This window comes from Periplaneta americana, chromosome 15 (assembly GCF_040183065.1).
Source record: "Periplaneta americana isolate PAMFEO1 chromosome 15, P.americana_PAMFEO1_priV1, whole genome shotgun sequence".
NCBI classification, from domain to species: Eukaryota; Metazoa; Arthropoda; class Insecta; order Blattodea; family Blattidae; genus Periplaneta; species Periplaneta americana.
In genome coordinates this window covers 82820629-82836637 of record NC_091131.1, presented here as the reverse complement: position 1 = coordinate 82836637, position 16009 = coordinate 82820629, and the positions used below count along the sequence as shown (strand labels likewise).

Here is a 16009-nt window from a genome sequence, read left to right as displayed (position 1 = left end):
TGAAATGTATTTTTAAAAGTTAATGGAATTTTGTTTTGTTTTATTGTTAAACCTAATATAATATGGACTGTTTTATATGAAATATGGAAAATATATGGAAATTAACGAAAATATGTACTAAACTCTAAAATATGGAAAAATATGGAAAATAAAAGTAGGATTTTTCAACCCTACACATTGTGAAACATAAAGATAATGCAAAATATAAATTATATTAGCTTTATAAGTAAATATGTATTTACATATAAATCCTTTCCCTGCTTATCAGTTGACAAATAGGAAGTCCATAAAACTCTTTCTGAAACGAGCCTTAAAAATGACCACAATGTAAAACTATTATTGTAAACACTAATGATAAAATTGCAGTTCCAGGATATTTCTTTTGCATGTTTCTTAGTGCCACCTCTGTAATTCTTGTATTTCTTCCCTTCCTGTTATTATTTCCCCTCCACCTTTATGTCTCTCTCCTTTTTTTTTTTAATCACTCACGCCATGTTTCCATTAAGGGCAAAATCAGCAACGGCAGCGAACCCCTCCCTGAGCAAACAAATGCGAAGCGACACGCGTGTGTACAGACCGTTCCAGACAAATTCTTATCCACCAACTTTTCAGGGACTTAATTTGTGTTATTTAATAACGCGACGCCTTCAGAGACAAATGAAAGATGTAGAAATCAACGCTTAAATAAGTAAAAGTTATCGCTGTTCTTCACACTTCCTTTTCAGTGTTACAACAGAATTTCATTAATTGTGATTAGTCTGGTTATTTTTCAATCCTTTATAATAATAATAATAATAATAATAATAATAATAATAATAATAATAATAATAATAGTAATAATAATAATAATAATAATAATAATAATAATAATAAATGAGTGAGTGAGCGAATGAACGAATAAATAAATAAATAAATAAATAAATAAATAAATAAATATCAATGAACTCTCTTAATTTTGTGATATATTTTGTATAACTGATCTGAACTGCGCCCGAGCACGAGCTTCTACTCTTTCGGGCTGCAATGCCTAATGTAGCTCATGTATAAAGTATTAAATAAATAAATTTAAAAAAATACTGTAATAATAATAATTCATAATATTAATTAAGTACCTATACTTAAACAAAATGTTTTCAGTAAATAAACTAGACAATGTCCTAATCATGTGTGAGAATAACTGCCGAGAAAAGGCAGTCGATTAGTCACCAATGAGTTTTTAATATTAACAAAACAGAACATAAGAACGTATAGGAATACCAATATCGAACTTATGCAGACAATTAGCATGCACCAGCATGTGGAATTTGACTCTATGTTCACAGTAACAACTGGACGTATGTCTTAAATTGGCTATTTAACGATGCTGTACCAACTGCGCAGTTATCAACGATGGGCTTGGTTAGCTATAGGAAACGGCATTTCGCGAGATGAGACCAAGGTTTAATCATGGGACTACCTTACATTCTTTTACAGATAGGATAAACCTCTGACAAAGCCCTACCAGTCAGTTAACCTTAATGATATTCCAGCCTACCTCTGAACGCAAGTTCGGAAAATGAATCCCGCAAGTTAACTCTACACTAGGCCGTTAGTCAGCTAGGCTTATTAAAATCTTAAAAGCTATTTAAACAAAACTAGATTTCCATTTCAGCAAAATCATAGAGAAGGCACAGAAATCAGTTATATTTGAAAACTTGTGAAATTATCCACATTGTGTTTAATATTATAAAATATTCTGGAATCAAGTGGGCTATTCTAGATGGTCTCAAGTTTTAAAGAAATCACAAAAAAGAAGACTAATGATGATAATAACAATAATATTAATAATAATAACTACTACTACTACTACTACTACTACTACTACTACTACTACTACTACTACTACTACTACTACTACTACTACTACTACTACGCTGCTGTAAAATTAGTCTACTATTCTCTCATAGAATGATAAAGTTTATTTTGTGTTTTGTACATCTACAAGGGTCCGGCGCCGTAGCGTCGTGGTCTAAGATATACCTAGGACTCGCGTTACGAAATGCGCGCTGGTTCGAGTCGTAAATTTCAGCCAGTGTATGGGACCGGTACTAATCCAGCATCTTGATGAATTTGGTAGGTAGCGTAATCCGGTTACGAAAACCAGAAACCAACTACAACTGCTGATTGGATCATCGTGCTAACCACACAATACCTCCGTTTTGATTGGTTGATAGTTCATCTCTGCTGAGGAATGTAGACATGAGGCCAGTAGCTAACTGATCGGTCTTGGCCTTCAAGGTCTACCGCACCACGGTTTAATTTGTTTAAACATCTAAAACACTGAAAATTCAGTTGTACTCCACTTCGGAAGAAAGCGATTATTATGTTTTGTTGTCTCTCTCGGATGGTTTTGAAGCCTCAAACTTCAGAACTATTGTAGTTATCACTATGGTCGACTGAAACAACAAATTATTAATAGTAAACTCAGTAACAGTCCAAAAAATAAGACTGCGATTGATTCTCGGTAGATTCTATATGATTTGCGCTGGACAGATTTCCTAGAGTCCTTCGATAACTATTATCAGTAGAGCCCGGATGTTTGGAAAAATGCCTTTTTTACTGGGTGAAGCAAATCATTATTTGCATTGATATAAATGTGATTTGGAGTAAATCAAAGTGATAGGGCCAATTTTTATTTTGCCTATTTTGTCTTTTTAAGGTGTTTCTTACTAATAAATGCCTTTTTTTTTGTAATTTTAAACCATTATTTGCAATTTTCTAATTAATTGTAATGTAATGTGTGAGAAATTCAAATATTTGAAACAGTGACTAACTTTACTAACAATATTAAATAAAAATAATTTATTTCGGTGCTTAATCTGGTAATAATCGTGCTTTAATACTCTTGGTGTATTATGAATAATGATCGACTATCCACAGTTACAAATTTAATATTGTCATGTCTTCACGATACCAACAATCGTCTGTATAATTTATTTTAAATATTAAGCTCGTTCTCATAGAAGTTGTCACTTAGCATTTTCAATTGTTTGCTTTCATATTTTCAAATCTTACTGTTACAATTTTGTGCTACACATGTTTATTATTGCAGGAGAAAGAAATTTGAGTGAGAAACAGTCAGTTATTGTCGGGTGACAGAAGGTATAAGATCGGTTAGCTAGAATAATGCTTAAATTCAGTAAACCATTGAAAAGTAAATTTCATGCTTACGTTAGTGAATTTGGTGCCAATGTGTTTTCAACCGATGGAACAGCTTCATTATGTAAGGTTTGTGAAAAGACAGTTAATCACGAAAAAAAGTATTTTATAAGTCAATATTGTGTCACCTACGAAGTAAATATGAGATTTATGTTGATATAATTTAAATTTATTGCTAAAACATATTATGCCTTTTAAAAATTTATAATGCCTTTTTTAAAGATTATTGTGCCTTTTTTTAGTTTTTATTGCCTTTTTTGCCTGCTTATTTTAACTGTTATAAATTTCTAAACATCCGGGCTCTACATTCCATCTTGTTTCATGATTACTATTGTCTTCATATCGTCGTCTGATTGTAATCCCTGAAGTTGGAAAAAAGACAACAATTAATAATACCACTTCGTTGTTAGCTTGCATCCAGACGTAATAATTTTGTCTTGAAAACTTAAAACGATATGAGTAAGTACAAGAAGCAATGAGAAATGAATAAGTAACAATTGAACGAGACACCGGATATGCTGCAGACACGCTCTGCGTGGGTGATCATGAGACAGATCTTCGGAATTGAAACGTGCGATATGTTGAATCTTGCGTGTAGGTCGATGACGCAGGAGGCGTCGGGAATGCTCTCCTGGGAGGCAAAGCTTTCCGGTTATTAATCTTCTTGGAAATGAAAAAAAATCTGACAATCGGATATAGCTAGCGTCATTTTTTCTATCGCTGCGTATCGCATCTGAAACCTCGTGGCCTTTTATCAGACACTGAATTGTAAAGTGATACTATTGGTCGGTAATGAAGGGTTTATTCCAGAGGAATTTCGAATAAGGGAACGCAAATAATCATATTTGTCCATTTTGTTGTTCTTCTTTGTACGTTGGAGTAGTTTCTATCGCGCATAAGAAAATAATGTTTGTGCTTTGCCAATGTGCTATTCCTCGGTAGGGTTACCACGTGAAGAAATTCTATAGAAGGACATGGAATATAAAATAAGAGGACATTGCTGAAAAAATGAGGACTTTTTAAAAATTGGTATGAACAAAATTAAAGATAAAAACAATGGCTCACCTTAGTCAGTTTTCTCACTAGTTTCTGGATCAGTATTACATCTGTACCCTACTTATCGGTGGAGCCCACTTTGTGCACAAGAGCCTGAAGGGACCAACTTATATCTTGTAACAAATAACCACAGTCTAGTATATACAGTCGCGAAGCTCAATAGTAGTAGTAAATATGCAAACATTAGATAGTTGCTCACCACTAGGATCGCTAATATCGCCTCATTACAGGCAATGCAAAATACTACCGTCACAGTCTATTGTTTCTAGCATCCTCAAAACTCAAGCTTCGTGACTGTATATAGTAGACTGTGAAATAACTATGGAACTGTTCACAGGAAATGTCCTTGAAATTATATTTCACAGTGATGATACCTCTGACTGTCTCCGTTAGCATGAGAGTTCGCTCTTTTGTCCCTTGAGCAGATATTAGGGAAAATACTCTCTCAGCACTTCCATTGCAACTTGGGATAAATAAATAGAATTGACATATTTTTTTAGAGTTCTGAGAAAGTTTAGGTGCTCGCAGAGCTATTGGAATTGAATTTGCACCATTGTTTATGTAAACTTAAATCTTTGTCAAAATTAACTTGATTGGCATATCTTTGTACAGTGCAGAATAAAATTGATAACATAGCTTAGAATCATAAATAGTGACATTTTTAGAGTGTAAGAATTCAATGCATGTCAATAGGTCATCATATTTTATGTATTTTATGTGCTTCAGCTTCAACCATTGTGAGCAATTAAATTCTTTCATAGATTTTCATCATTTGTTTAGATATTCTGTGCATAATATCGCACATTATTCAATATTCATATTAATTCTAGTTGAAATGCGAAATGCCGGACATTTCAAATTTTTTTTAAATGCGTGCCGGACAGGATAAAATGATTAAAAAAGAGGACATGTCCTCCTTTTGCCTGACGGATGGTAATCCTAATCCTCGGTGTAGGCTCAGCGTTGCACTGACTTCGCATCATGTGTCCCATCTTCTCTTTGCAGTGAAGGTGGATACGGATTCGGATAAATCCCAACAGGAACGTGGAAAGCTCTGAGACATAAAAATTAGACTTTTTAAGAAGAATTTGGTAAAGAGTAATGGAATCATAGACTAATTTAAATAAATATACGTTGTTTCTTCAGCATTTGGATTTATATTATGGTGATTTACTGGAAATCTGTTGTAAGGATCTTTTATGACTTTCCTCCCGTAAAAAAATGCAGGCGATATGTCCCAAAACTGTTGATTTCAATGAAGTTACATTTTAAGGGTTTGTTCCTTTATCCATTGCGACTATTTTGAATCACCATTAACTATCAGGGGACCTCTTGGCCGTGTGCTTAGCATGAATCACGACGATCGCTTAAAATAAGTGATAAACACACGCATATAAGATATAATTAACTTCAGAGAAATAATTAGATCTAATCTGCGGGCTAAAGCAAGGAAATGCACTATCATCTTTACATTCTAACTTTGCCCTAGAATATGCTATTAGGAAAGTGGCAAAACAGAGAAGATTTGGATTGAACGGGTTACATCAGCTGCTTGTTTATGATGTGAATATGTTATGAAAAAATCCACGAACTATTAGCACATTCTAGTATATACAGTCACGAAGCTCAGTACGTAGTAAATATGCATCCCTAGATAGTTGCTAACCACTAGGATCGCTACTATCGCCTCATTACATACAATGCGAAATAGTACCGGCACAGTCTATTGTTCCTAGCACCCTTACAACTCAAGCTTCGCGACTGTATGTACTAGACTGTGCTATTAGATTAAACACGAGAATTTTACTTGAAGCAAGTAAGGTGATAGATTTGATAGTAAATCACGAAAATACAAAGTATATGATTATGTCTCGTGACCAGAACGTAGTACGAAATGGAAATATAAAAATTGGAAATTTGTCCTTTCAAGAGGTGGAAAACTTCAAATATCTTGGAGCAACAGTAACAAATACAAATGATAACGCAGAATAAATATGGGAAATGCTTGCTATTATTCGATGTCATCTAGTCTGCTTTCAAAAGAGTTGAAAGTTAAAATTTATAAAATAGTTATATTAACCTGTTGTTCAGTATGGTTGAGAAACTTGGACTATCACTTTGAGAAAGGAATAGAGGTTAAGGTGTTAGAGAATAAAGTGCTTAGGAAAATATTTGGGGCTAAGAGGGATGAAGTTACAGGAGAATGGAGAAAGTTACTCAACGCAGAACTGCACGCATTGTATTCTTCACATAACATAATTAGGGACCTTAAATCCAGACGTTTGAGGTGGCAGGACATGTAGCACGTATGGGTGAATCCAGAAATGCATATATATTTTTAGTTGGGAGACCTGAGGGGGAAAGACCTTGAAAGGCCGAGACGAAGTGGGAGGATAATATTAAAATAGATTTGAGGGAGGTAGGATATGATGGTAGGGACTGGATTAATCTTGCTCAGGGTAGGGACCGATGGCGGCAATGAACCTCCGAGTTCTGTAAAAGCCATTTGCAAGTAAATAAGTTATTTAGAAGCTGTTGGTGGACCATTGTGGTATGCAGTGCATGTAGTGGTAGTGCTAATGGCAGTAGTATTTTATTTAACGGCGCTTTCAATTGTAGAGGTTTGCTTGGTTTTTCGGGGGCCGGAACCGGGACGGATCCTAACACTCAGTCTACTTTGGCCCATTGTGTGCCCTGTATATGCGATCACTGTAGACCTACAAGTTCGACAGGTTGTCTGGATGGCATTCGTGAATCTGATGCTCACAGGTGGGCCAACCTAACTCAGCCCTGACAGAGTCAATTTTCTTTTGCAGACGAGTCCCTGCTAAGCCCCAGGACTCAGAGTCCCAAGCCTTTCCTTTATCAGCATCGGAAACCCGTACTACCCCCAAAACTTTACCCCAGCCTATTTTTAACTCTTGCAGATAACAGATGAAATGGAGGGGGAAGGAGGAGAGAGTTGGTGAAATGAAAGAAGGAAATGGGTAACCATCTGCAACGTTTGCTTTTTCCAACACAAATTCTATCAAAACCTGGTCTGGGATTAATTTCAGTGGTTATTTGGGGTCTAGTGGGCCAGAAATAACCGACAGATTTACCTGGAACAGAATTATCATATTTTACTTGCCGTAAATATACGACACAGGATCCCAGCTAAAGTACTTCCCTTCCGGTAGAAGCGATGCTCAGGATTTTTCTCGTGTTTTAAGTTCCATCTTCTTTGGTAGGGTTTCAACCCACGAACCTCAGATTAATCGGCGAACATGGTAACAGTTAGACCACCGACGATGACGACTATGTGTATGTAATGTAGTAATGTCTCAAATTTCAATTTTTACTGCCACATACAAGGGAGAAAATAATAGTCAAAACTTAGTGGAGGTCGCTTTTAATTTGTTACATTTTTAGGGCCTTATTCATAGACATTCTTAGCGCGTGTGGATGATCAGCGAACTAACGTTTTTCGTATTCATAAACCAGTCTTAGCGATATGATATGATATGATATGAATCCCGTACAAGTAACCAGTCGATAGCCGGGGCTAGTTTAGCATGCTCGTAACGCGGGCTAGCGAAATGTCTATGAATAGCACCCTTAATGTTTAACGTTTTCTTAATTGGGATGATCTTATTTTCACACCATCACGTTAGCATCAATCGCATATGGCTATAATGTGTACCTACACATAGCTAAGAGCGAAGGGAGTTAGAGAAGAACTAAGTAAACAATTAAGTTACGTATGTTGTTTAATCAAATGTCCGAAGACAGTTCTGAACCTCTCAAGTGATGATAACAAGGCACCACTTATGAGGCAACAAAACCAGGGGATAATGGGTTAGGATGGCCAGTTCCTTTCCCCCTTCATTGCATACATCGTTGACCAGTAACATATTACACTAATCAGACTTCTGAACAGTTTTTCTTCCTCTGGCACATATCGTCAAGTGTGGTGTATTGCCTGACGATAGATGTACATCGAGTCTTTGTTCTCTCAGTTCTTAGCTGTGTGTGTTTATATACACATATAGGCCTATTTATATAATATAATTGTCGGCCTCGGAGGCGCAGTCGGTATAGTGCTGACCTTCTGTGCCCGAGGTTGCGGGTTCGATCCCGGCCCAGGTCGATGGTATGTAAGTGTGTTTAAATGCGGCAGGCTCATGTCAGTAGATTTATTGGCATGTAAAGGAACTCCTGCGGGACAAAATTCCAGTACACCGGCGACGCTGATATATAAACTCGGCAGCTGCGAGCGTCGTCAAATAAAACATAATTTACAATTTTATAACCTAATTGCTTGCTTAGTTTTTCTATTTTAAAAGCTTTTGTACATTTAGCGGAACAATGGCCTGATCTTAAATGCATATATTTGTTTTTTTTTCTTTCTCTCCGCTCTGAAAAATAGGCGAATATACAATACAAGGAAAGGTACTTGATTACAGTCCTTTGAAAAAAAAAAAAGTGCTTAACGGTAATGCTCACAGAAGGTTGCGAACTTCGGTATACGATAATATTTCAAGGGGGAAAAAACTGGATATATGATGTTCTTGAAATATGTTGCTGGATATATTACTTAATACTTATAAAATTAGTAACTTCACAATTCGTCAGGAACTAAAGAAAAACAATAATTTGAAATACGTTATAGGCGCAAAGAAAACTAATTTGAAAACGAATGGACAACATATCCGTGCAACAGATCTTACTACATAAAGCCATCTGTAACGGGTAAATGGAGAAGGTAAGAAGATGACCTACTTTCCTTGTGAGCAGTACTAACCGTAAAAAGTGATTCCTTGAAGAAGAATAAGGTGATAATGAAGATGACGATGATGATTATGATGATGGTGATGAGAATACTCAGAGACCTTCTATAATATAAAGTCTAAATCACGTATAAATACTGTAAAGAAAAAGTGACTTAAAATGTATCTGACAATATTAACTTTAAGAAACAAATAATTGCTTCGATTATACAGTAGAATGCTCCATTCTCCATTTGAGTATTTGTCGTTAATGAAGTTAAGGAAGATGTGTTAAATCTCACGTTAGAGCATAAGCCGATTTATGTAACTTATAACAGAGTCACGGTTTAAGGAGGAAAGTTTTGATTTACGTTTTATTTTTATAACACATTTGGTTTTTCCTCTTTGAAACAGTATACCATTATGACTATTCTCAATTTGTATCCATTTTAATTTTTCGATTTTCTGGGAAGGGATATGCAAGTTTTAATTTTAACGCTCATTCTTCATAAATTTACGGATTTTGGGCGAAAAATTATATACCGTGGGCTATATTTTTATTTTTTTTTATGCTCGACCATCCCGAAATGTAGTAATTATACACCTGGGAGCAGTCCTTTAATGCATGTCATTAAAGTACACCTATTCATTAAAGTTCAGGTTTTCGATTATTCTCGGATATGCAATCGAAAGACAACGAAGGAAACGTCACGGAGGCTGGAAATCCAATACTGTCGCAGAAGGTTATGTTCTGTTACTATAATAATTAGCGTTAATTGTAAATAATATTCAAATAAATTCAATTTGTCATCTCGTTTTTCAATTCTAAATCAATTTCCAGGTTGTATCAAAATTAGTTAATGTTATTATCTAGATTACATCAAGGTCAATGACATTGTTACTCCTTCCTTTAGACATGCATCCTGATAGTGCTGTATTTTCAAAATTGCCTCATAATAATCTCTTTCTATTATCTAACATTATTTGAAATATATTAACATTCTATGTATTTTAGCGTAATTCTGCTACATAGTTTGTATTTCAGTGTTTAATTAATAGTTCATAGTATTTTGTTGTTTAATTCGTAAATAACTCTTGTATACATGTAGCTCTTATCTAAATCAAATTGTTGAATTCTTTGTAAGTTGATACATATGTATATATACATTTTGCTGGTTGAGTGAAGAGAAGGCCTTACGGCCTTAACTCTGCCAGCTAAAATACATTATTATTACTATTATTATTATTATTATTATTATTATTATTATTATTATTATTATTATTATTGTTCCTCGGAAAAAATCAATACTTTCGCGTCTGCGCACATCTCACAATTTACGAGCTATGCACAAGGTCACTTCCGATCTTCAGTCAGATACGAATAAAATGAATACTTCTGAATAATTTCAAGTTAGAAATATGGTCGAGCATAAAAAGTCGTATGAAACTTGCCTATAATGGTAATTAAGACGCTCGTATGAAAATTATGAAACTCGCTTGCGCTAGTTTCATAAACAAACATACTCGCGTCTTAATTACTATCATTATAGGTTCGTTGCATAATGTACTAAAATTTAATCTTCCATTTTACCTTTTTAAAATAGTAGTCTATATCACATACGATTACACTAAAATTGTACCCATGTTAATGTTTCGTTTTTGTGAGAAGGAAGCGTAGTATGTCTTATTTTAATTATTATTTTCCGTAAGTTTAGTTTCCCTATAAAAAAAACGAACTTTTTAAGCTATTGTTTAATCTAGAAAGCTGAAATTTTCATAACATGTTTTTTTTTTTTTTGGATGTTTTACATGTAGACTACTGAAATAATGTTTTGGAAAACATTTTTAATTTTGGAGATATTACATTGGGTAAGATGCTGAAAATCGGTGAACAAAAAAATAAATATGCGGATGGGGGAAAATGATTTCTCACTAAGGAAATAAAATATAGAAAAGCTAACTTACTGTTTCAACATAAAGATAAGTTATGTGTTCATTAGCTTTAAAATAATCGGTTGTCTAACTTCAACAGTTTTCGAGTAAAAGTTCCTTATGTAAGACATAAAATAACATTTTCAAAATAGGCAATTTCATATCTCCTTAACTCTGGTACCTGCTTATCGCTGGGATACCGAAATAAACTCCTGAAGCGGTACTGCTCTCGAACGTGGGTTCAAATCTTCTTGGATAGATTTTCTAACTTTTTAAATAAAGTATTTCGCCAATTGTAAAGCGAATCTTAGAGAGTTTCATGGTGAATTCTCGGTCTCACCTAGCCAAAATACCATCTCGCTAACACAAATTCCACAGTAACTAGATAACATCACAGTTAAATATAGCGTCGTTAAATAAAGAATCGAAACATTTTGGAAGGATTCCTTGGTAGATATAGCCTATATTACTAATTTTAATGAAATAGGAAGCCATCAATAGATCATGTATTTCCATACGCAACTCGAGTCAAGTATATGATAAAGTTTGGGTACTGTTTGCAACGGTAAATTAATTGTGTTTGTTAATTTCGCGGACGCTTTTAACCGCAGGTTCGCTGCATTATCTCTCGTTGTACAGTGTAATACCGATTATATACTTTCCTCAGTTTGCATTAAACAACTAGCACACGACATGTATGGGTGGTAGGTGGGGGGAACATTACGCAAATGAAGGCCATAGCGTTACGCAGTTCCACCAGCGCAGCTTCGTACTTCTTTTGTTCTGGGCAGCAGCACATGTGTCTACCCGACGCTTGCTTCTTCTTCTACGTGTCGTCCCTTCTTTTATTTTCTTTTTCATACTCCTCTTTTCTTCTTCCGGCTTGTTGAGACAGTTATTATAGTAATTAATCACAAAGTTTCCTCTGTGATGTCACGTTTTTCCTTCCCTCCCCTTTCCATCCCCCTTCACCGACACACTCTCTTTTGTTTTAATAATAAAAAGAGAAACTTACAATTTCTGCTGCTGAAATAGTTACCATGGTTATATTCCCAGCAGATAGTGAAGGCCTAATTAATTCCCTCTCTTTCAGCTTTAGATACGTTGCCCACCGTCTTCTATACGTTCTGCCCCACCTACCTCCTAATTGTTGATTGCAATAATTAATCATATGTCTAACAGTCTTGCCTTCCTGTCCGATGGAATAATACCTGACAACTTATTGAAAAGTGTGTGAGGCTATTCATCATATCAGTGTCTATACAGGTGTGTCAATTTCTAATTAGTTTTTGTCCCAGAAGAATAATTTCGATTAAATTCGTTCCGTGGTCTACCGCGGTGGCTCTGAAATAACGTGCGTCCTTCCTCTCCAAGAAGTGTGTGGTTCCATTCCTGGCGTTGGCAATGGAATACATTATATTCCGTCTACAGGACTGGATAGTTGTCCGTTGTTTGTCCTGTGATATCTTTGCTGTGGCCATATGTTGTGTTGATTCAGAGCTAGTCAGCGTATTCCGAATCTCACCGGACCGGTGGACAACAATGACGTCACGCTGCAGCGAAATAGGAACAAAACTGCTGGAAGGTTCGATGGCTATCATGGCGGCTGTACAAATTGTTTGTTGTCTGTGCTACGCTAGCAAGATTTTGCGAAATTTCCGTACTGTCATCTCGTTCAAAGAAAAGAGAGCATAAGCAATTTATTTCTTGAACCAGTAGTAATAATTGGTCCGTTGGCATGTTCGCTCATAAGCCATTAACATATTTTTTTACGTTGTGCTCATTACAAACAATACAGCAGAACCAAAGCAGAACACACCCCCATGACACAACAGTGCACGATGTCATTCGTCTGCTAATTCTCGCCCTATACAAGAACCAGTCAGATTCACTGATGGTCACTGCCACCACCTCTGCAAGCTGATGGAACCGGTGCGACACCGGTGGGGCATTAGTGACGCCATCAGATTGCTCAGCGCTGAGATTCGGAATACTCTCAGTACCTTCTCTCCCCTACACCGTAGTGGTCTGTAGAGGAGGTGAAAGAAAGAGAAAAATAAATAAACATATGAAAACAAAAACACACACAAGATTGCAACCTCATTCAAGAAATTAAATTACAACATCGCATACAGAACAAATAATACTCTACAAAATCATCTCAACACACAAACAACATAAGCAAACAAATACAACCACACAGGTGTATACAAACTCAAATATAACACCTGCAACAACTTCTACATAGGACAGACAGGCATATCATTTCAAACACGTTATAAAGAACATATCACAGCCATAACAAAATTATAAAACACTTCCACATATGCAGAACACATCACAAATGCTAACCACACCTACAGAGACATCAACACAGACATGGAAATTTTACACATCTAACCAAAAAGCCAGAAACTAAACACACTAGAACAATACGAAATATACAGACACACAAAAACACATCCAAATGAAATTCTCAACACACAACTCAATTTCAGAACACACACTCTTTGACTCCACATTACACTACCCAAACACACCCCCACAGGAAACAAAACAAAAGGCGCCAAGACCAGCAACAGCCAGTTCTGAAGAAGGTCAATAACAGACCGAAACATGTTAACCAGGTACGATAAAATTTAACAGCAAGAAGACATATAATACATATTTCGAAGTGATATAGTGTTAAAAGTTGTGTAATCAAGATGTATAATAAATAAAGAAAGATAGTGAAAGAAGTAGATAGAGAAAGGAAGGAAGAAAGAAAAAAAGAAAGAAAGAAAGAAGTTCGTTTCATGCCCGCCACTATGGAAAAATGGTTAGCGCATTGGCTTCCTAATATAGTGGTCCGTAGTTCGATTCCAGTTGTGGTTGGAGATTTAACTCATTCTACGGGACTAGCACTTGTCATTTACTTGTCCAGCTGTAGTCCTGCATTGAGCTGACAACACGGTTCGGGAGGTTCGCACAGGGAAAGAATCAGTTGATGATCCGTAGGTAATCTCCCTTATATCGATTGTAAGTCGGTGAAAGGAGGAGATTAAGCAGTAAGACAAAGATGAAATTTATTTCGTCACATGCAATAATTAGGCAATTTTTTACTGCTGCTGCATCAACTGCACATTTCTATACTCTGTCCATGAAATCAGTGATAGCGAGATGATATTTTGACGAAATGAGTCCGAGGATTGGCCTTGGGATTACCGATCACAGTTAAGAGTCATGCGTACTACTTCGTAACCTCGCAAGTAGCCAATATAATAATAATAATAATAATAATAATAATAATAATTTTCAATAATAATTTTAATAATAATTTTGATTATTATTATTATTTTAATAATAATGATAATTTAATAATAATAATATTTCTTTTAAGAATTGAAGATAAAGATAGACTGTATAGAAATATGAATAGAATATTATGATTTCGGTAGAATTGTTTTGATATGACCTGAAAGGCGAATTTTTCGTAACTAGTATTGTAAATTAACATGCTAATATTCACCAACACACATTTCGACAGGTTCCTAACATTCATTATTGAAATTAGCTTTGTCAGTCTTAAGAAAGGGATAATGTCTGAAGTGAACCGTAAGTAATGTCATTAATTTCAGGGAGTTAGTCTTCGAGATATTTCAAACAAAAAGGTTTAATACAATTTTGCTCTTTTTTGCTACCTTTTCGAGATGAAAATTATTTTATGTGAAACGTTTCATAGTGGTTTTGGGAAAGCTATTTACTGAATTCTCAATACGCTCAGTCAGTTTAAGAGAGCAGAGTATTATAGTAATAAATGATTGAAAGAATTTTAGTTTTGTCCTTTAAAGGTGCGAAAATTTGATCCGAACAAATGTAACATTGAAAAATTCCTTCACGAAAAGTTACATTCTTTCGAATCAAATTTCTGCACATTTAAAGGACGAAATTAAAATTATTTCAATCATTTACTACCATAATACACTGTTTCCTTAAACTGACTGAGCATATTGGGAATGAAATGAATGACTTCCCCAAAACACGCTATGAAATATTTCATATAAAACAATTTTTACCTCGAAAAGGAAACAAAAACGAGCAAAATTGTATCAAACTTTTTTTGTTTGAAATATCCCAAAAATTAATCTCCTGAAATTATTGACATCACTTACGGTTCATCCTGTATATATTTTTTTGTCTAGTAAGGAATGCTTCTTGCTTTTTCGTTATTCTGTAATGACTCCGATGCATGGAAATAACATGTTCTTATGCCACTCATCTTGGAAAATCAAAGGTAAAAAGACATACTTAAACGCTGTTTCTTGAACTGTAACTTTTAATATAGTTGGATGAAAAATGAATTTACATCGTCTACGCCTGGTCATCAAACACCATGTTGAGTTAAAATAATTATTTTAAATTTTTATTTCCCCAAGACTTTAATTGTTTTTGTTTAGTTAACTGTCCGAAGACAGGTCTGAACGTCATAAGTAACACAGATAAGGCATCACTCATAAGCAACTAAATCAGAAGATAATACGATAGGGCGGCCAGTTCCTTTCCTCTTTCATTGCATACATCGTTAACTGGCTACATATTACACTAATCAGACTTCAGATGTATACAAACAATTTATTCTTCCTCTGACACATATCGTCAAGTGAGATGTACTGCCTGATAATTTGTACCTATCAGCCCAGATCACAGATATAACAGATTGCTCATCCTTATGTTAAAACCGGTAGCATTTTGAAGAGAACAACCGCCAGGATCGCCACCTGTCCGCCGTAAACGAACACGAGGTGGCAGTACAGTCGCTAATGCAATTAAAATGGGAGTTGTGACGTGACTCCTTATGTAACAACTAGATGGCAGCATAGTAAACCTGACAAAAGTTGTTACCGTCAGAACCTACAAGGTCGAGCAATCTGGGTATGTATGATCTAGGATATCAGCCAGAACCTCAACCAGAGGTAAGACTTTAATTACAGAACTTATATAAAAGGCACTGAAGACACTTTAGCTAGAAATTAAATCTACAGCGTAACTCACGCTACAAATTCTAGAGAAAATACATAACACATACTATCATCTCT

General features: G+C 35.3%; 1 protein-coding gene across 7 annotated transcripts in view; it reads left to right on the top strand.

Moving 5' to 3' along the window:
• The window catches only part of Rbp6 (RNA-binding protein 6), a 1547649-nt gene that overhangs the window by 552378 nt on the left and 979262 nt on the right, over window positions 1-16009 (top strand). The gene's annotated exons all lie outside the window — the stretch shown is intronic.